At 39.2% G+C, this 22,552-nt stretch overlaps 1 protein-coding gene across 4 annotated transcripts in view; it reads left to right on the top strand.

The window, feature by feature from the left end:
- Positions 1-22,552, top strand: part of TRIO (trio Rho guanine nucleotide exchange factor) — a 255,684-nt gene that overhangs the window by 29,712 nt on the left and 203,420 nt on the right. The window lies entirely within an intron of this gene.

Here is a 22,552-nt window from a genome sequence, read left to right as displayed (position 1 = left end):
GTAACAGGCGTTTCACTTGGAAATTGCATGGGCATACCTACAGCTTGCAAAACTTAAGATTGGATAATGACTTCTGTTTATTTTTACTAACAAGTAATGGCTTAAAGAATCTCTGAATCAAGAAACAGTGATAGTTTTGTAATCTTTTACTAAGTGTTTTACGTTACAGTGTGAGACCCCCTTAAATTTGGTCTACAGATTTTAATTTTGCTTTAGTTAGACTATATAAAATCATCCATTAATTTTTTTTTAATCATGCTTTTGTTATTTTACATCTTCTGACACAAGTTCCTGGTAGCCTTGTTACACTTAAAAACAAACAAACCAAAAAACAACCCACACCAAAACCCCTGCAAAACCTGTGTTGTGTGTCCTGGAATTATGACCTTGCCTTTTTTCATGTTCCCAGATATAAAAAACTAGGACACCCTTAGTACTTGTCCTTGATCTACTGCTTAGGATGTTAGTGGATGTAATAGTTGATTGTATTAATTACACAATGGCTTAGCGCAGCTTGTCTGGCGATAGCACTGCTATATAGCCAGCACGAAAATAACACTGCTGAGTGACTAAGTTCTCATTTAATGGGAGTGACTTAATCCCCTCTCCTAGTTTGCTCTAGGCTTTGGATTTGTAACAAAAATGCTAGTTTCTTGGAGCTTTTGTGGTTGGGAGAAGTACTGCTCTTACTAAAAAAACCCTCAAACTAAAAAGGTAAATGTGTTTTGTAATGAAGTTCTAAAAGCATTTGATAACTTTGTTTTAAACATTACAGATTGTTTTGGTTACTAGTAAGATAATTCTGTCTTTATATGTAATAATAAAATTACTGTCCTGAACTTAATCAAAACACAGAGGTGATTTTGAAGCACACAAGAGATTGTGTGCTTCTCTGAAATTGTATTCAAGTCCACAAGAGAAATTTACTTCCTAATTATTTCCTCTTGTTCAAGAATCTGTATGTTGGCTTGGCTTAGCTAAAATATGTGTTCTACTAAGAAGCTTATATATACTTCACATAAATAAAAGCAAATTGTCCATAACTAAGAACTTTAGTAAATTGGATATAAATAAGTATGTTTCAGTTATTTTCCAAAGATTCAACTTCAAGACGGACTGCATTAAAAAATGAAAATTAGGTAAGTCACTCACCTAGATGATTTGGATTGCAGGCTATTTTAATCCTTAGTGATTTCATATGTAGTAGTGAAAGCACCAAAAACCAGCCACTGGTGGGTAACCACTGTGTGATCTGACTGCAAAGTAGTCTAAGAGTTTGTTTTCAGTAGCAGCTATTTCATTGTGGTGTTTGCAATACATCTGGATTTAAGGCAATAAAGCAAAAAAAAATACCACAGGATAAATGCAGGTAAGAATGGCACGGGCTGTGGCTAAGGGAGTACTACAGCTGAGTGAGGTAGCAAAGCTTTCCCTTCAAGCTGACAGGGAAAAATTGGATTTGGATGAGAACAGAGAGCGGTACAAGTATGCCAGTTCCTGGTTTGATGTTGAAGTGTAAGGGGCAAATGTTTCAAAAGGTGTTGGGTCTGAATTGTTTCAGACTTGATCTGTTCCCCAGGTGCCTTTGGGATTAAACAGAAAGGTAAGAATTATTGTTCATTATTGTTACAGAGTTTGATGGGTTTTCTGGGGCACTTGAAAGTTGGAGCAAAAACTGTGAATGCACTTAGAAGACACTGCAGTATGCCTTCCTTTTGAAAGAGTAAATCATTTTGAAACAGATTGAAGGTTAAATACTGCACCGGGAATACCAGTTTGTGATGTTCTCCAGAAAATGTCATAGTTAGAAGCTCGTAAGATTTAGTTAAGATTCAAAATACTTACTGAAAGCAGATAATTCCGTTAAAGCACAGAATGAGGGCTTGTTCACATCGCTGAAAACTATGCAGATTTTGCATGCCTTACCTGTATTTCCCATTGGCAGACTTACTGTTCACAATACTGACATTCTGCTGAATAAAGTTTTAAAACATCTTTCTGAGTGCTTGAATCTAGTCTGAAAAAATAAAAAATGTGCAGAATTTTTGTAAAAGTTAATTTACATTTTTATTTTACTTCCAAGGCAGGTGAATCTAATGTAAGATTCCAAAAGTGACTTTAATAGTTGTGTAGCAAATAGTTTATTTATTTTCCAGGTAGTCTAGTGGTAAGCTTTAAGAAGACATTTTTGCTTAGTTTAGGCTTAGTTACTTGATATTGATTATGTTGCCCCTCCCCCCCCCTCCTTTTTTTTTTTTTTTCTCTTTAGCTTGTGCATTTGCTGCCTGAGTGTGGCATTAGTAGCTGCCATAGAACAGTGAACTTAAGGTGGATAAATGGTTAACCGTGTTTGGAAGATAGGCTTGAAATGGAAGAGGTGAACTGTAATAGCTGCACAGTTCATTTGGTTTGGGGTTTTTGGTTTTTTTTTTTCAGGGGGGCAAGGATGCTCAGAAATTTAATTTCAGATAGACTAATTTTAAAGCCTAATGTTAAAAGACAAAATAAATTGGGGGGGACTGAGTGAGAGGCAGGACATCCGTGAAGTGATGGTGGAGGCTTTTTAGTAGAAGGGAATTGTATTGTCCAGAAAACAGGTTGTGAAGAAGTGGACAGCTTTGAGAATTGACTCATTTAAATGAGCAAAAGCATATAGAAAATTGTTAGCTTGTTAAGTTGTGACAAGTGACTGAAGTGCACATGTCACATTTTATGTTTGATCCATGACTTTATTTAAAACAAGGAACAAACCTGGAATTCCTAAGGTGCTTAGGAATATGGATCATCTAAGAAATATTTATGTATGGTGTTAAGCAGAAGAAATTAAAAGAAGCACATCTTTATATGTTGGGATGTATTTTTTTTTTTTTTAGTGTGAGAAATGTGACAACTGATGAATTATGAGTTTGAGAAGTTGGAGGTGCTTGCAGACATAATGATGAACTTGCATTTCTAACTTCATTTTCCTCAGTAGTAACCGACCATGTACAGAAGGGATTTGCTGAGGAAAGTCTCAATTTGTGGAACAGCATTTACTTTGGGTGTGAAATGGTGTGAAAGAACAGAATGGAAGAAGTTGACCCTCAAGTAGGGGTGTTGCCTTGTAAGTGAGTTTTGTAGCTAACAGAAGATTTGACAAAAACATTGAAGAAACCCTGTTGAAAGACACGGCTTAGTATGTGCCTGTGCCAGTTACCCAAAGGAACCACCGTACTTATTAAATGGTGGGCCATGCTTCTAAGTTGATTCTTGTGAGCAGGTGGAAAGCAGAGGTGCTAAAACTGAATAAGAACATCTGTTGTAACCTTTTAGGAAAGGAATGTGGAGATTTAGATGAATACTGTCCTTGAAAAATGTACTGTAATGTGTTATGTTGATGTTTGCTCAACTTGGACTAGTTCAATCAGTAAGGCAAATGCTTGTTTGTTTTCCTATTGATAATTAAGTGAAAGAGTTTGGAATGGGTAGTGTTCAGAGGGGGACCTCACATGTAATAAGTCTGAACGATATTTTAGGTACTGTCACAAGGATGTCTTTCAGTCATGGGTAATAGGATTTTGGTGGACTCAGATTTAAGATGGAGCTGGCAATATGCATTGCTTGCTCAGATGTTAATTAACACAGATTTCTTAGAATTTACAGTGGATTTGAGGAAGAAATATATTTATTCTTTATAAGCATTTGTGCAAAAAACTGCTTCTAATGCAAAGAAAAGTAGTGAAAAGTGATTTTGCTGTGACTATAAAGCTGTTTCATTAATGGAATCTGGATAGAATAGGTGATAAATATGCAGTATTTGTTGCTTTTAAAATAGATTATTTCAGGGGTGTTCTCAACTACCTGAAGTTGCTTGGGAGACAGCTTTTACTCAGTTTTAACAAGCTGTTAGAATACATGCTGGCAAAATGTGGACATTCCTAAATAGAGATCATAATCAAAAGTTGTTCACACAAATTGTATTTGTAAAAGGTGACAGGATAAGTGTGTATAAAGGGGTAAGAAGTAACAAGAGATGGGCTGGGAAAGCCTGGAAACAGGTTTGGGTGGGTCTAGGAGATGGTTCAAAGCTGAATTACTGCTTAACTGCATTGAAGGATTAAGTCTTTTGTAAAAACACAGTGGAGTAAAAATAATTTGATAATATTGCTATGACTGTATCTACATGTAACAACATGCAAATTGGTATTGATAAAAATAGAAGGGAACTGACATAGTTCTAATAGAGCTATTCTTGCAATATTTTCTTAAATCCTTGCTAGTTGAAAGTAAAGTGGTGGTGGTGGGGAAGTGAACAACTTTGATTTCACAACAGAAATAACTAGAGCTGTATTTTTATGACCAATTTTGGAGTTTTGCATCATTCTGTAGTATATATTTTTCTGTCCTACCACAGGAAAATACTGTTTAACGAGTAGGACTGTAGAACACCTGATTATAGTGGGTTTTTTGTTTTGTGGTGGGGCGGTTTTTAGTTTTGGGGGTTGTAAAATTTTTTTGATTGGTGTTTTGCTTGGTTTTTGTTGGGTTTTCTGGTTTGGGGAGTTTTTGGTTGTGTTTCTGCGCCCCCCCCCCCCGTTGATATGGATTTGCAAACATGAATTAGGGATTAGGGTCGGTGCAAGCAGTATGCTGAAGTAATACATAACTGAAAACAAGGCTGATGATTACTGCTTAAGAATTTTAGTGTGTTAAGTATCAATTTGAGCAGCTCCAAATGACATGGAGGAAGAAGAGTCAAAGTTGTGTGAGAGCTTTTGGACAGTCTGTGAGCAAAGAATAAGAAACACATCAGAAAGATTTTTGTTGCCATTAGGAATTAGTACATGAGATTTTATAGGTAAAGTGAGTGCATTTTGATGAGTCCTTAAAAAAAAAAAAAAAAAAAAAGTCTTCATCTCTCTCAAACCGAACCATTTGGGCTTCATGATGCTGAGTGTGTAATGCCTATCATTGATATGCCAAACATTGGCAATTTTGGGGGCAGCTCTTGTAAGGGGAAGGAATTAAGTAGAAATTTGTGGCAAATTTGGTTCTTCATAGCCAGAGAAGAATAAGTATGTATTTAAAAAAAAAAAAAAAGTGGTGTTATTGCAGTTCATTAATAATTTCTCTGAATTGCTCAGTCTGGCCTCTGATCATAGTATTGGCTGTGAAATGAAGGCGCTGGGTATGTCAAGAGTTGCCAGACTGCTCAAGTTGAGCTGGGACAGTCATGTGGCATTTTATGGGCTACCGAAAGCAGGTGATGAGATGCTTCAAAAAGAATAGTTACTAGTGCTTATAGGGATATTTTGATAGCTCTTATTTCTTTGTAACTCTATGGCTTGTATAAAATGCTATTTTGAAGCAGTACATCCCCAACGATACACTGTTTCCATACCATGCAAGCTCTTCTGTTCCATCAAATACCACCTGGGGGGAGCATGACTCTATTGCCAGTCATTGCTATGGTGCAGTTCTTCATCTTGTGCTGTTGGGAGCATGAGATGGATGCTTGGTGGTGTTTTTTTCCACTTCAGAGTCCAGTAATTTCTAGTGATAGGACAAAGGGTAATAGTTTTAAACTGAAAGAGGGTTAGATTACATATAAGGAAGAAATACTTGATGGTGGTGAGATGCTGGACCAGGTTGCCCAGAGAAGTTGTGGATGCTCCATCCCTGGAAGTGTTCAGGCCAGGCTGGAAGGGGCTTTGAGCAACCTGGTCTAGTGGAGGGTGTCCCTGCTTGTGGCAGGGGGTTGGAACTCTATGATCTTCAAGGTGCCTTCCAGCCTAAACCATTCTGTGATTCTGTAGGATGCTCAGTGGTTCAAAACACTGTCAGATGTTGTTGAGCCAACAAGAGCATGGGGAGGAGAAATATGGGAGAGGAAGAGGGCTGAATTTTGGAAGAGAAATTTTAGACATACACATAAACGCGTTTCCTGCAACACATAGATACAAGATATACATGTTTTATGTCCAGTCTCCCTAGTACCTAATTTGCCTGGAGTTTCAATTTGTAGCTTAATTGTTTGGTTTTGTGGCACATGGAACATGAAAATATATCTGAGGTTGTGTCAGTTGAAGTCACCTATATCCTCTTCCCTCAGGATTTAAAATCTAATTTTGAGATTGTGCTAAAGCAGGTGACCTGCTGGTTGCTCAGATGCTTGTGGACATGCTTTATGTCAGTGTGACTATTCCTATACTCTCTGTATGCAGGCATGGCCAATGCTGTGGAAAAGGGAGGTGTTTTGGTTGTGTGTGGAACACGGGAGAGAGAACTTCAGATTCTCAAGAGTTTAAGAAAAAGTGGAGCATTGTAGGCTTTTAAGTGTTTCTGATAATTTGATTTAAAATTTTAACTTACTTGAATTAATGATGAGTCTTATTGTTTAATGAGCTCTTCCTTGTCTCTTCGATTAAATATAAAATAAGGGAGGGGGAATTTAAGCATAGATAATTGTCTGTTTGGCACATGGAGGAATGAAAGTTTAGTCCTGACAAGAAGATGTTAGAACAATTTCTTAAACAATTTGTCTCAACTGAAAAGCAAAGGCCATAATTTAGGTTGGTGGGTACAACTTTAAGCCATGTGCTTTTTCCTTGCCTTATACAGAAATGTGTAAGACTTGATATAAAAGACTGCATGAGTTTGCTTGGTACAGGGGAAGTGAATCTTGCTAAGCGTGTTTTTTGGAGCCACTTTAAATGTTGATAACAAAGAGTGTTTAGTCTCTTGTATAAAACATTAACTCATTCAAGCTGGACTTGGTGTAGCGGCTTTTGAAATTGCTACTAAGGGCTCCCACTAATGCGACAGAAGCTGCATGGCCATCAGGTTTGTGTGTTGAGGATACAGATGATACAGGTTGTCATTGGAGGAATTTAATTTGTCTGTTAGTATCTAGGTGTTAAGATGAAGACTGGAAAGGAGGGAGGTAGTTTTTAGATCCAGGAAAAAAGGTAGGAGACTGTTGGCGAGGAGCTTTATTATTTTTATTTGTAGCCAATCAGCTAGCATAATTTGTAGCCAAATAGCATTTTGGTTTAAAGAGTACAGATTCCCCATCCCTTGTCACGAGACAGTCTTCTGCCCACCTCTCAATTACGTTGCTTTTGATTGTGCCAACAGAAGCTTCCAGATTGTTGGCTGGTAGCAACTAGAGCTCTCTCTAGTAAACTTGCTCATGATTCAAAGCTGCTTGGTCTGATAGCACAAGCTGCTGATACTGGTTGTGGTAAGCTGCACTCAGGAGCAGTCAATAGTATTATCGAGGCACTTATGAGTGCTTTCTGAGGAGATTTTGTGTGACTGGGAGGGTTATTATCTTGTGGATTGTTGTTGAGCATGTGCTAATTGGACTAACAGTACAGACAGGCTACTGGGAGTAGTGATGGTGCATCCAAGTTCTGTCTGATAGACACACTGGAGCTGAAGATGCTGAGTAGTGTAATTGTAGCTAGCGCCTTCACAGGAAGAGAGGAGGAGCACTCTCATAGTACGTTCAGTTGCTCTATTGCCTTAGTCAAATGCTTGTAGAATCAAATGGCATTAGATAGCCAGTTTTGGTTAATGATACTCAGTACATGTTATCCTTGATTTTTTTTTTCACCTGCATCTTCCCGTGGTAGTATTCTGGTCATGAGATGACAGTATATGCCACAACGACCCTCTAAAAGGGTTTGGGGATGAAGTAACCCTTGTAAAAATAGCATTTGGGTGGGAGTAATATGATGCTTACACAACATAGAGGCCATTTTGCATCTAGCAGAATTTTATTTGCTCTTGTTTATAAAATTTCTTGGCAACCACAGACCCAGGGGGTATTGTGGCTCTTTGAAACTGGTTGAGATCCAACATACTTGAGGTTGAGTCTGTACTAATTAGCATGGTTTCTTTCCATGTGGGTGGTGTCTTCACTCAAGGTGCTTAGTCTGAGAGCACAGGTTCACACTAAAATTTGTCTTCAGGTGGAATCTGCTGTGGTCTGTAAGCCACCACGAGAGAGACTTTTCGTAACTTAAAAAGGCTGGTATTTTTGGATCTGAGCTGACCGTTGAAGTAACTGAGCACCATCTGCTTGATGATGCATATATTTCATCCATTCTGGACCAGAGCTTGAATCATGCTGGTTCTGAGCTTCTCCTCTTATCTATGGCACAGTTCACCTGCAGTTCCCAGGAACTCATGTACAGTGATATGAATTACTATTATTTTGAAGCTGCTGGTTGGCACAAAAACTGTTAGTGTGAGAGTAAATAAGCTGTCTTCCTTTGTCTTTAAGATTGCTTGCTGTTATCAAAGCCTGAAAAGGTCCCCTAGAGGGTTCTAAAGAGAGCTTTGACCAAGTGACAAGCTGAGAAGAATTCTGTAGGTAGAAATTGCATATACTTTGGGAGGCAAAAGCCAGGAGTTACTCAGTAGTTAGTTTGTAGAAAGAATTTAAATCCTGCGTCTTTTATCTTAGAATTACTATGGTTTGGAATGTGAAGATTCAGTGCAAATCAGAAGTTACTTGGAAAAATTACTAAATCTTACTGGCTGAGTAGAGTCGGGGCATATGCCTTGTCATGGAACTGTTGTCACATCAAACCTTGGGTCGCGTGCTAGGTGAAGGCACATAAGGAGGATACATCAGGTCTGAGTTACTGGCAAACAGTATGTCATAACTGCACGAAATCTTTTCCTAAATCCAAAGAGAAGGCAGTATTCAGTAGCAACAAGTCTAGTGAATTTTATTAGACAATTAGAAATGTAACTTGGGCATTGCGGGGGAGGGGGAAGCTACCCATTTGTTAGCTATGGATAGAGTTCTCCATCTGAGATTCTTATGTCAGCAATAAGCACAGTCCAGGAACAGCTGTTAGTGTTCTGGTTGCAGATAGTATCTCCTGTCTCTTAATTCATTGTATAGTTAAAACTGGAAACCAACTGAGCATTTTAATATCTAGAGGGGCAGTATTTGGAGCAAAAATACACCTGAACTGTTGGCAGCTTAGAAACTCCAGTGCAGTGCTAGTGCGTGGGGGATAATTTTCAGTGGTTCAGTGACAATTAGTAAATCAGCTTTTCTAATCTTGCAGTTGAAATTGTAACGGGGCAGAAAAACTGCTAGCAACTGCTAGCAAATAAAATAGTTTAAAATTTTAGCATTAATTCTTGTAAAAGGGTAATAGATGTGTGAAGGAGGGTAAAGGGTCTCATTTCTTGGTTTTAAAGGCATGTGGAAAGCAGGCATGTAGTCTTCCTGATGCAGATGGCTGGGGTACTTGGAGATGCTTTAGATTGACTAGGAGCCTTCCTTGTTCTAGTGGGACTAAAGATCTGGCAGTGTGATGAAGAGAAAACATTTCTTATTGTTGGGTTGAGAAGCCTTCCCCTGTTAAATTACTTGAATTACAGAGAACTGTTTGTTGGAAGAAGTTAGCCATGGATCAGTTCTTCTTTGCTAGGATAAGGTAACTTTTTATCACGCTTTAAGCCATTCAGAGCATACAACTGAGTGATCTGCTTGGTTTATATGTTGAGTACCTTTAGAAAAGTCTCCTCTTCAAGGCATGCTTACTTGAATGAATTACCACAGCTCTTCATTTCAATGCCTTATTGTTCATACTGCTATTCTGGTAGGGAAACTTTCAGGTTTTTGGCTGAAGATGTTTGATGTTGTGTGTGGGTCCCCCTTATCCATTGCTGTTTGGATTTGTTTCAAACTTCTTGTTCTTGGTCTTATAATTGAGTCAGGGTAGTGATTTTAATTGGGACAAATTAGCCTCTTGATGTATTGTACAGGCCAAGATACTGAAGTTCTTTGAAAGGAAAGGTTTTGTTTGAATAGATACACTTGCAAGAACAAAAAGGGACTTTTTGAATTTCATTGTAGGGTCATCTTGTTCCCTGTAGTATGATGAAACAGCAGCAGAAATAAGCACAAGATAAGTTTTAAATTTCTGTTTAAAAAACAGAACAAAATGTTGTCACTCGAGGTTCTGGCATTACATTATGCTTCTAGAATTGGCAAATGAAATGGAAATTTATGAATAAAATTTAGACCAGAGCTACAATTTACTGTAATGGAGGGGAAATCTGAATATGTTATACAAAGGGTATTCTCAAAATCAATCGATCCTGAAAAGCTAAAAGCTTTCTCTACATCAATATTATTTTAGCCTGAGGAAGGAAGTAGTGTGTTTTGTTGGTAGAACAAGCCAGATACGTAACTCAAATTATTGCTCATAGGAGTATTTTCTTCTGTTGCACTAAAACTTCTCCTTTCCTCCAATAGGGAGGTCTTCTCATAGACTTAATATGAAGTTCATATGTAAGGGATTTTAGATTTGATGTAAATAAGATATTCTGAAATGTTTCTATCCAGCTTTTCTAAAATAAGAAAGTTTTCACGCAAAGTAGAATACAAGTCTGAGATGAAGTATTAACTTGCATGGTAACCTGATGAAAATACAGGGAAAATTAAGAAATACAGTAGTGCGTGTCAAATACTGAAAATCACTAATTTGTGAGCCTAGGACAAGCTAAACTTTGTTGGAAACAAACCAGAAGCAAAACCACCTAAACCAACCACTACTTCACAGTTTAACTCTTTCTGCCATCATTCAGTATAGCTCCAAGCAGCAGGGGTGCTGTGGAGATGTAACATTTGCCATTTGCTCTCACCCCAGCCCCTTCAGTTTCAGTGTACCTCCTCATGCTTGGCCACTTCTGCCTCTCTCCTCTTATACTTCTCTCCCCTGCCCCACTTCTCTCCCCTCCCCTCCACTGTTTTTGTAGCATATTCTTCTCTTGCCTAGATAGTCACACCTACAGCCTTTGCCTTGGATGCTGCTGATCGTTTTCCTGGTGATGAACAAGAGCTCAGCAACTGGAGGTGGCCACCATAGAGGGCTGCATTCTTCTCCTGCTGTCTCTTACTGTCTCTTACTCCTGGCTCTCTTTCCAGGCTTGAAGGGGACAGCTGCTGTGGCTTTGCTCTCAGCTTGACAAGCCATTCAGCACTTGGCCTCACTGCAGCACAGGGGATACATGTGTAGGTGAAAGGACTGTATGGATCTGCTAATGGTATGCTGCTTTGAGGGCTGTGAGGCAGTCTAGGGGAACGTAAAGAGGTAAAGAAAACATGTGGCCCAAGATTTTATGCTTTTTCTGCTCTTCCTGTAGGTTTCAAAAGAATCTTATTTAAACTTTGTTTTAAGTTTCTCACAAGGTGTTGAAAAGTTAGGCTGAAATCTTCCAAATAGATCTTGGTTTTGATTGTGCTGCCCTCAAGCTGTATGCTGCTCAGCTCTAATGGGCTGCAAGTAGATACCATTTCTGTGATGAATTTTGTTTCTGTGATGAGTTTCCCCCAGCCTCTGGTCATCTATTCTCACCTTTCATAGCACTGTTTTTTCATGCTTATAGGAGTAAAAAAAATATTTACAATTTTTCTTTGCTACTTGAGGAGTAAATGGTTTAAATACAATTTTAGGCAGTTTCTACTGACTAGTAATTATTGCATCTTTATACCAGTAATGTACAGTTCCAAAAATTAAGCTATAAATATTGTAAGTTGAATATGCAAATATGAATTTGCCCGGGAGAGCTGCAAGTGCATTTTTGAGCATTGGTTTTGGGTTATTGTTAGTTAAGTGTCCTACCTGAAGTTACCTGCAGGGAAAAGCATTCCAGAAGCCCCCTTTTCTGACACTGGCAGGAAAGCTGTTGGCAGGACTTGGTTAGTGTAGGAGACAAGAGTGGGGGCCTCAACTAAACCAGCTCTCATGATTTAGAGTAGCAAGAAGTCTTGAAGCTGACTTGGCACTCAGCAGAAAGAGCCTGCTGAGAAAGAGGATAAAAACGATCTTCACCTTCGGCTGTAACTCAGTTTGTAATTCGGAAGCAGTGCCAGATCGAGTTTCCTGGCCGCTCGCACTGGTTCCTGTGCATACTGGATTTGAACAAAACTGAGTCAGTATAACACCTTCCCCTACCCCATCCCCCTCAGGCTTTTCAGCAGATTACTCTTAGGCTGGATCGGTTCCCTGCTGCTTTTCATCATGCAGCTGCACAAATACTTCTGTTGGCACAACAGTGGGAGCAGTGTAGGGGTAGGAATGAGCAGCTGGGGACACGGGCCCTTTAGATCAGCTTAGGGATCCACCAGCTACAGCCTGCATCTTCGCTCTCATGATTGGGCTTATCTGAGGGCTCAGCTCCCAGCTCTAGGGGGCTGCATGAGTAGTCTAGGGTTTTAGCTTGCAAGGGCTTCTCAAATGTTCATGTATTTCAGCTGAATCCCATTTTAGCTAGAGGAGGCTGGACGGATCAGAATGCCATACTGTGTCAGTGACTTTGTTGAGCCTTGGTAACGGGTTGAGTTGAGATGCCCTCTGTAAGCATCGCTGTAGCCCTCAAATGAAACTACTTGTGGCAGGCAGAGGGTATTTCTAATTCAGTCTTGATCATCTACTGCAAAATGTCCACAAATGCTCTTAGTTCCTCTGTAGATAGAAGGGAACATTGGCTTCATTTGGGTGCTTTCCTTTTGCTTATCTAGTTGAAAGCTGAATTGCTTAATTGTGTGGACAGCTTAACTTGTCTGAGCATTAATGGGTAGCAGAGAGTGTTTGGGATTGGAGCACCACTGAGTGGAGCGAATAGAAGGTACCTAATTTCTTCTTGCTTTAAAAGTCCTTGTAACCTATGGCCGTTAGGGTGAGGCCCTTCTGGCTGAGTTCAGCTGAACAAGCAATCCGTTACTCTGTCAAACAATGCGTTCAGATAAGATTTCTTGACAAGTGATGTCACCAATAACTTTAGCTGTGACCACTGGCGTTGATTTGTTTCAGCACCATTGGTATCCGAATGCTGTGTTGCCATTTTGTTTAGGAAACACCGGTAGGGCATTAGAGTTTTTACACTTATTCTATTAGCGTATTCTTGCTTTTTGCAGTAACTGAATGGAGATGCATCAAGGGATGAAGCTAAAGTCAGAACAGGTTGGTTTGTCAGTGGGCTGATTATGGGGAAAGTAGCATGAGAGGGCAGCACTGAGATATGGAAAATAACATTAGGGCAACTGACAGCTTAGTATGACCAGGTCGAGTGGAAGTAATACATAGCATAAACTGGCAGGAAAATGGCTGGTCAGCTACCCAGTGAAGAGGCATCTTGCGCAAAAAGAACAGTTTCCAAAATGTTTCTTGTGATCTTCAAAACATGAATAGCTTGTTTAATTGTTTGTTGATAGCTGGATTGTTGCATTGCTTTAGCTGGTGCTTAGGAACCCCTTGAGAGCCAGTAGCTGAAACACTTTTACTTGCTTTGCTCTCAAAGGGCATTAACTTTCTGGAAATAGGTTTTAGAAAGAATGTTCCAAGTAAATTTTAAGGGACTCTTGAACGGTATCCCTACAGTGATGTAATATGTATTTTAAGATACTGACTCACTTTTGAAATACTGCCAACATTCTGCAAAAAGGAAGATGTGAGTAATATTATCAGTTAGAAAATATGTCTACAGGGACAGTTAATAGCAGAGAAATTTTCTCTCTATAAGATGTATCTCCAGTAAGCAGGGTGTTACCTGAGAATGAAGCTCTGCCTACCAATGTATTTAGCATTGTTAAAGAAGATGAGCAGATTTTTCTAGTTTGCTTGGTTGGTTGTTTTTTTTTAAAAGAGATTTCAGGGTTTTGTTAAAAATGAATTGTGAAAGTAAGTTGTTATTGAAAAAGTATGGAAAACATACTTGAGAAATCCCATCTGTAAATACAGTCTAAGCAGACTGAAGAATTACAGAGGAAAAGTAATATGAAAGCTGTTCCAGCAGGAGGAAAAAGCTGCCAGGGAAGGTAAGTGACAAAATCTAACTGCAGCACAGGATGTGAATACAAGAAGATTGGACTCCTTGGCGGTGCTGGGAAGCTACTAAAGTCAGTACATGAAACAAAAAGAAAAGCTATATCACTGAAGTTAAATTCTGAAATTTAACTTAAAGTTTGTACTTCTGCCAGCCTGAAATGGAAATGAAGGACAGTTACGCTTCTTGTGTTCCGTGTTAAAGCAGGAAGCGTAACTGTGCTGTTTACCACTGCGTGTAGTTTTAGATGTACATACTCTGAGCACTGGCCTTTTGCAGTTACCTGAGCTCTGAGCTGAAGCAGTTTGTGGCTTCTATGTCTCTTTATGTTCTAGAGCACTATGGGGGAAAAAGTACAGTTTTGGCTTCATGTCCTATGCAGTGAATGCTTCATGGACAGTTCTTTTGACTGTGAAGCCTCATGTTCAGTTCAGGGTGGGAAAGGGAGGTGATGGTGGTGCTGTACTTAGTGACCCAGAACCGTACCCTAGTTGTTGCTAATAAAAAGGAGAGCTGTGACAGCCTTATTCCCTCTGAACAGATATTTTCATGTCTTCCTCATTTGATTTTGTACTAAACCCAGCTTAAAAATCACTCTGAGTAAGCTTTCTTAGGTTGTAGGTAAAAAAAAAAATAAAATATAGTAGCTATTTATAATAACCAGACAAGTGGTGCCTGCTGATATGTATTGGTCAAGACAAGGAAAATTGGGACACACACACACACACAAAGGTGTGTTTCGTCTCATTTTGCCTGCCTGTTTGTTATACCTGCAGTCCACGGCCCCTATAAGCTCCTTGAAATGACAGCAGTCTTCATGGAATTGTTGACATTTTGGCATTGAACTTCTTGAACTCTTACACAGTGGTATGGAAAACTGAAAAGATGATCTGGGTGTTAAGATTTCCTCCTCGTACACAGACATGTAGACAGGGGGGCAAACAGAAAAGCTGAACCAACATGTAGACTGTGGTATTAAGTTTCTGTACTGAGATGTTGGTTTGGCAGTTTTGCCTGTTCTTTATCAGTTTGCATCTGTGTATCAGCCTCCTAAAGAAAATTATCCAGAATCTTTGTTGTGTTTGGAAGCTTATGTCAACATTAGGTTTGAGCCTGTTACTGTGAAGGGAGCTCTGGTTCTGATAAGTGACTCAACTTTTTTCGACATGTTAAATGATCTAGGAGCACTGTGAGAACTTGTTGAAAGCCACAGGAACAAATGTTGTGAACGCTTTAAATTGTCTGGCGATAGCAGAAATTTGTCTCTTCAGATGTGCAGGCTGACAATAATAAGGAGGGCTTCCAAGGAAAAACAGATCTCAGTTGTTTGGGTGCTTCTTTGATCACTTAAGTGTCGATATGTAGGGCCTTGTTTTACTTGCAGTATTTCAGTAGATTAAAGCTGAATCTAGCTAGCTAGCTTAATTGTGCAAGCTATTGAGTGGCCCTATCATGAGAGGAGCAGTAAGAAAGCAGTTCTTTGGATCTTTTGAGTCTAAAACCACATCTTTTAAAACTGAAATAGGATGAACTAAACAACAGTGGCTACTGCTGCCTGGAGAGCTTTTATGCTTGGTGTATAATGTTAAGGTGTACGCTAAAGCCATAGAAGATACTAACAGTTCAGAATGTGTTGCAGCGTGAAAGACATTTAAAACTATAGTAGGAGGCAAAGGCTTGATGGGCTTCACTGTGTGCCTGGTGGGTTTCCATTTGCATTGTTAAGCTTGCTGCTGGTCTTGCTGACAGGTAGGCACATGTGTGACAGTGCTGTTGTTGAGTCAGGCTCATGGCTGAAGGTAACTGAAATGTTGGAAGTCTCTGGATCGGTCAGTATTAGTGCTGTCGAGTAAATAAATGGCCAGTTCTGGAAAAACGAGAAAGAGTCAGGGTCCCTTCTGTATGGTTTGTGGCCTGTCTTATAGACAAACTTTTGAACAAAGAAGAGACAAATAATAAGGTGTACAAAAGCTAACTTTGCCCATGGCATACATGTTTGTTTTATTTTTAATTTTGTGCTGGAGTTCTCTGGACTAACTTGCTGCTATGTCTCTGGACTCTAAGGTGTCCATTTAATGGCAGATGGAGAAAGTGTGAACCCTCTTCCCCTGTAAACTATATATATATATATATATATATATATGCCATTAGTAATCATCAGAGTTATTATTGGGATTTGAATAGAATAGTTAGAATTCTAAGAATTCTAAGAAAACTTAGAATGCAGTTTATAAATTAATGCTGTTTATGAATTGAGTGTAAGAGTGTCTTAAGAAAGAGGAACTTCTTGAGTGATAGATACAGTCAAGAGGGGCAAAATTGCAGGTTTATTAATGTGCTTTCCACCTGTTCATAACCACTAAATTCAGTCTTAACGAGTTTAAACTTACAATCAGGCTTTAATGTGTCCTGGGTAGCTTATAACCCGGAGCTCTTTCATCTTTGCATACATCAGAGAATATTGCATGAAATCCATTGAGTTAAAATGAATTGTTGGCTGTTTAGCTCCGTTGGGAGTTTATGTAGATTGTCTAATGATTGTCTTGGTGAAGCTTGGCAATGCCTGGAAAAATGCATACTAGCTGTGGGTGGATAAAAATGCAGATTAACTATTGTTTTGCAAGTTTTCACCAACATTTATAAAGGAAAATTCTTGCAGTTCTAGTATTGTATGGTAGTGGGGGTTTTTTCCCCTCGGAATTTCAGAAGTTTTTCAGCTACAACACAATGGTAAGCCAAGGAAAACAACTTGCTAATAATTCAAATAGAAACTATTAGGCATGGGGGTGGTGGGAAATAAATTTGGGTGCAGCTCAAAGGCAGGTGTTTGATGTATCTTTGCCTCCTTTTTCTCATATGAACTCTTTGAAATCAGTTTGGTTTAACTGAGATACAAGTATTTGTCATGTTTAAATACCTTTGTGGATTGCTTTTGATCAGGCCTGACCCTCTCAGCTGGCTGGTGAAAGCTGGGATGTGAAGTTAATTTCTCTGTTACAGGAGTTAAGAGTATTTTTTTCAAACCTCAGTTTGCCTTAAGCAGTCTTGGATTCCACAAAGTCTGGGTATGGGCTAAACCAAAATTAATTTCTTAATTGATAAGTGGACATTAAAAAAAAAAAAAAGGGCAGTCAGTCCCACTATTGAAAATCATTTTGCAAAGACATGACATCTTTTGATTGGATAACCTCTTCCATTGATGCAGGGGCATGAGTGAGATGGTCTAATGTATCAGACAGAAAGAAAAGCGTCTTTGAGCTCATACCAGCATGATTGCATGACTGTTAACCTGTCTAAAAAGATTTGCTCTCTGTAGGCTTGCTTACAGTACATGCATCATTTCACAGATTGGTGCAAGCGGCACAACTACCTGAGGCATAATGTAGACCAGTAGCTGAGGTGGACATACAGGCTAAACTAACCTCTTGGCTCTTGATGTAATTGATACCACCAGAATCGTATTTAAGTTATGTTACACGTACTGTGTGCTTAATTTGTGTAGCTGTCAAGTCAACCCCTTTCTGGATGCCATGAAGTCCTTGAAGTTGATAGTTCAGAGAAGAGTCTGTACTTATGAAAACAGGGTTCCTTTGTAAAGGTTAGGAAATGATGGTGAGAGTACATAAAAGTTCAGTGTTCGACTACCGTAAAGACAAAGGAAAATATTGCAGATTCCAGTTGAATTCCTCTGCTTAAAAAAAAAAAAAAGGCAGCAAAACAAAATCAGTAGGTCTTTACATTGTGAACATAACATCTTCTTGAACATGAGCTAATATTTGATAAAATAGAGGATATCGAAGGCATTTTAGCTTAGAAGTTTTTAAATTTAACAAAAGATATGGTTAAATGTAATAGAAAATTTGCAGGTATGCTTGCAGAGAACTTTTGTATGCTTGAGAAGCTTTCCTTGGAAAATTGGGGAAGAATTACGTAGAGCTTCCTAAGTGTACACAGAACTGTGAAGCAGTAGTAATACATGCCAATCTGACATGCAGAGCTGAATGTTAGATAGCGTGTATGCTGTGGTTGGCATTTCATAATTCAAAATTGGTCTGTCAAATTTCATTTTAAGTGTTCTACACGTTAGGTGTTTCAAGACATAAAAGAATATTCTTATTGTAATTTTTACCTCTAGACCTAAATTGATTTTCTCTGAATAACAGTTTAAGGCAAAAATTTATGTTTAACTTCATCTCTGTTACAAAGTATAAATTTTGCCAGGAGGTCTTTTTGGGTGGGAGTGGGGGAAGAGGAGAACTTGCAAATTGTTTTTAGACTACACCTTATGCCCTGGCCACAAGTAGACACTTTCAAGACATTCCTGTTAGATTATCTCCTTATCTGCTTCAAACAAACAAAAAAAATCTCACTGATTTTTGTGAAACACTTCCAGAAAAAATCTCTTACTGCAATTTGATCTGAAATTTCCAATAAAATGGTTAAAATGTTAAACAAAGAAACTTCTAAGGTAGAGAGATCATTGACAAATCCAACTGCAGTATTATAGAAAGCACTGCCATTCTGGCTTTGCTTTTCTTGATTCTGCGGCATTACTCTAAAACATGGTTTGGTGGCTGATGTTAATTTCCAAAGTTAGGTATATTTCATCTCAATGGGATAGAAATGAAATGTCTATCTCAGCCCAATTAAAAATTTTTGTGAAGTTTAAATAATATCTGTATATGCATAGAATCATGTCACATACAAATATAATGAACTGAAGCTTAAGCTTCAGGATGCTTGAAACACTAAATGCAAGAAACAGAGTCAGCATTTATAGCATTCTTAGAGTTGACAACCAAATTTTAGAAAATGAACTGTCAGTCTTGTTTTCCTTCTCATCCATTTGCAAGTAATGTTTCGTTTCCTTTCCATTAAAACCACAATAATCCTTAAGGAGTTTAGCCCGCCAAATAAATAACAAACATTTATTCTATTTCTTTAAAAAAGAAGAAAAAATAACAAACCAAACCCAACAGGTGTTTAGTCCCCGTTCTCATCAGATGAGCATTTTAGATGAGGGTATGGTAATTTGTTGGTTTGACATGTTTACACTTCTGTGGACTTGAAGTGGATCAGTTTGTCTAATCATGTAACTAGAATGCAGATACCAGGGGTTTGATGTGTCTGCCTCTGTTAAACAAACTGGCAGTTCACAGTGGAAAAGCCCCTGCAACAGAGCCATTGGATTATGAGTGAGGTGAGCTCCCTTCCTTTGCTTTGGGTCAGAGCCTACAGTTGCTGCATTGCAGGTGTTGCCACATGATGGAAAAAGCTTTCTTTGAAAAACTAAACTGAGAAATTTTACGCTAAGATGATCTTTGAGAGGGTGGAAAAAATTGAGCAATGAAAGGAAAGGTGTGTATGTTCAGAGCTATCATAGTATCCCTTCACTGCCTTCCAAAAATTTAGATAAAATAAGTCATTTTTCATGGGTGTTTTGTTGAAGGCTGGAAACCTGTTACCTTGTGTTCTGTGGGATAATCAAACTTGCCAGTTACAAATTAGTTCAGGCATTTGCTCACACACAATGAGGAAGGATTTTCCCCAATACTGAATTGCAGTATTTGGAAGACTGAAGTCTCTTCCTTTGCAACTTGGCAAGAGGAATATGAAGCTACTGAAATAAGTGCAACTAAACCTAGAAGAATCGTATTAACTTAATGTGTTGTGTTAAGCAGAAGCATCAGTGGAATTAGGCTTCCAGTGATACCTCTGCTGATTAATGGCAACGTAATTGGGAATGGCAGTATCAGAGCTGATCCAGCTTGGGCTACTACTGCTGTTTTACTTATAGGAGTAGTGGAAGTAACTGTGGTCAAAACCAAAGCGAATACTTGGTTTAGCACCTGACTTCGGTTGTCTTTATTTAAAGAAGTAAGTAGTTTCACCTATTTGTCAAAACCTCTTTCAGAAGCTGTTTAACTTTTCTTCCAGTCAGTGAAGACAGATGCATTTTTAGATGATTTCTTGTGGCTGTAGTTTGCAAGCATAGCGTTTTTTGACCTAACTATCCATTACATTTATTGTATTTCTCAACCTCCCAAGTAGAATGCCTTATTTGTCTAAAAACTCAGTGCAATTCCCCAAACAGGCTATGACTGTATCTGTTGGATTTTTGGCTTGTTAAACTTAAATGTGCAAAAAGGGCACAAACAAGTGTGCAAAAAGGGCACAAACAAGATTTGGCCCCCACCCCCCACATCCCCCCCACCCCCCAGATTTGCTGGTTTTCTAGGTCAGAATGTTTGAAATTAGAGAGAGCTGCTGTTCTCTCTGTTGACCTTTGGCAGAAGGTTACTAATGGGAGGTGGATGCAGATGGCTAAATTGCTGGGTTTGCCTCAACAGGAGTGAATAATCTTATGGGAATTTGTGCTGGTTTATTACAACCTTATATATGACAGGTCGACCACCCATGTTTTTGAAGTTGATGACTGTGGTTAGCTCAAGGTTTAATTGTTAAAAACATTGCTATGATTTAATGGTCAATAGAAGGCTCTTTAGATCTTGTATATTTATAATGCTAGTGCTGCTTCTGTCACTTTTTCTTCAGAGATCAAATTATGGGCCTATGATATTGTTGGCATCTTTTCCTATTCAACAACTTGCTGCAATCATCTGGATTTGTAACAGGAAGGTTAATAGTGCGATAAATAGATGGGGTTTTCTGAGATGATTCACTTGAAGAGGAAGATAACTCAGAACTTTGGATGCTAATACGCAATCCTAAAAGTGACTTTGTTAATAAGTTCATTTAATTTTGTTTGCATAAAGGAGCTCAAGGTTTGGTTGCAGATATTCCAGTCAGAGAGGTTACTCCAGCAGAATTAGAATTGAGTTATTCCATCATACTGATAACTACTTATCCTACCATTTCCTGTGATTGTTCCTTGTTTTAAGATGTATTCTGCATGTTTTTGAGTGAGCAAATAAGAATATAAGAATGAGAAATACATTTTAAAAATGTTTTTCTAGGTGCTTAGCATTAACTGTACAAAGTTGATGTGTAGATTGGGCTTTTTGGAACAGGATGTGGAAACTGAATGGTAACAGGAAAGTCTCAATGCACAATGGGGTGGTCATGTTGTGCCTTCCTTGCCAGGTCCAGCGATAAATTAGACTTTAGGAGCAATGAGTTCAAGGGGAAAGCTCTTGAGACAGTGAATAGGTGAGGTCCAAGAAAGTTCATGATATCAGTTCATCTGCAGGAAGAATGCCAAGTAGTAAGGCAAAGGAAAGCAAAAGTTGAGCCAGAGTTGAAGTAAGATACGGACATCGAGGGCAACAAGAAGAGCTGATGCTGTTACGTTAACAGCAAAAGAATACAGAAGGATAAAGTGTGCCTGCTGCTGGTCGGGGTGGGTGATTAAGTTACCATTGATGCAGATGAGGTTTAAGGTACTCAATACCTTCTTTTCCATAGAGAAGATCTATCAGATCTTTGTACCTACAGACTGGATTTTGGGAGGAGAGGAATAACTGGCAGTGAAAGAGGCTCAAGTCAGGGAGCTCTTGAAGTCTTGACCTATGCCAAGTCCATGGGACTAGGTGGGATGCATTCAGGGGTGCCGAGAGATCTGTTTGACGTTAGAATAGCCACACTGTCACTTTTGGAAGGTCATGGAGATTGGAGGAGTTTCTCAATGATGAGAGAACAGCAAATGCTCCACCCATATTCAAGAAGGGCAAGGAGTATTATGTAGGGAACTACAGGCTGGTCAACTTTACTTTGGTGCATGGAAAAATCATGAACCAAGTCCACTTGTAAGTCAGTTGTAGGTGTGTGAAGGTGCTGCTGTTGGTTGGAAATAGCCATTGTGGTTTTACCAAAGGTAAATAGTGTCTAACCAGCACAGTCAGCCTCGGTGATGAAATGGCTGGGTCTGTGAATAAGGCAGAGAGCAGTGGATGTGATCTACTTTGGTTTCAGCCAGGCTTTTGGCATGGTCTCCCCACAGCAACAGCCTTGCATTCAAGTTGGGACAGTGATCTAGATAGGTGGACTGCTTGTTGAGTGAAAAACTACCTGAACGTTCATGCTCAGAGGGTAGTGGTTAATGATTCATTCTGTACCTGTTAAAAGTGGAGTTCCTCTATTCTGAGCCCTGCTGTGCCTCACATCTTGAGCAGTGTGGCTTGGAGGAGGAGGCAGTGTACCCTTGTTAAGTGTCTGGGTGTTGCTAGACTGAGGAGTATAGTCCATATGCTTGAGGGCAGGCTACCATTCAGAGGGGGCCTGGGCAGGGTAGAGTTACACACTGACCTTGTGAAATATGAATGCAAAGTCCTGCACGTGGAACGGATTAACTCCCTGTGTTGATAGTCTGGGGTCTGCGTGGTTGACAGGAGCCCTACATAGAAGGCTGTGGCCTGGTGGACAGTACGATAAAGATGAGCCAGCCCTGTGCTCTGGCAGCAGTGAGGAAGAGTAACAGCATCCAGAGCTGTGTTAACAGGAACATAGCTAGTACGTTGACATGATGAATTTTCATCCCATACTTAGTATCTGGAATATTGTGTTGAGTCCAGCTGGTGAACCACTAACACTGTTGCGTTGTAGCCATTGTCGTATGAGGAGGGGATGAAGTAGCTGGGCTTGTTCAACCTCGAGACAAGAAGGCTTCCGTGTAGCTAACGGTAACTTTCTGATACCTAGAAATAGGGAACTAAGGAGAAGTCAGGCTCTTCATGCACATGGTGGGATGAACATG

Source organism: Falco cherrug, chromosome 3 (genome assembly GCF_023634085.1).
Source record: "Falco cherrug isolate bFalChe1 chromosome 3, bFalChe1.pri, whole genome shotgun sequence".
NCBI lineage: Eukaryota > Metazoa > Chordata > Aves > Falconiformes > Falconidae > Falco > Falco cherrug.
Note: the sequence above shows the minus strand (reverse complement) of the source record. Positions and strands in the feature narration are given on the sequence as shown.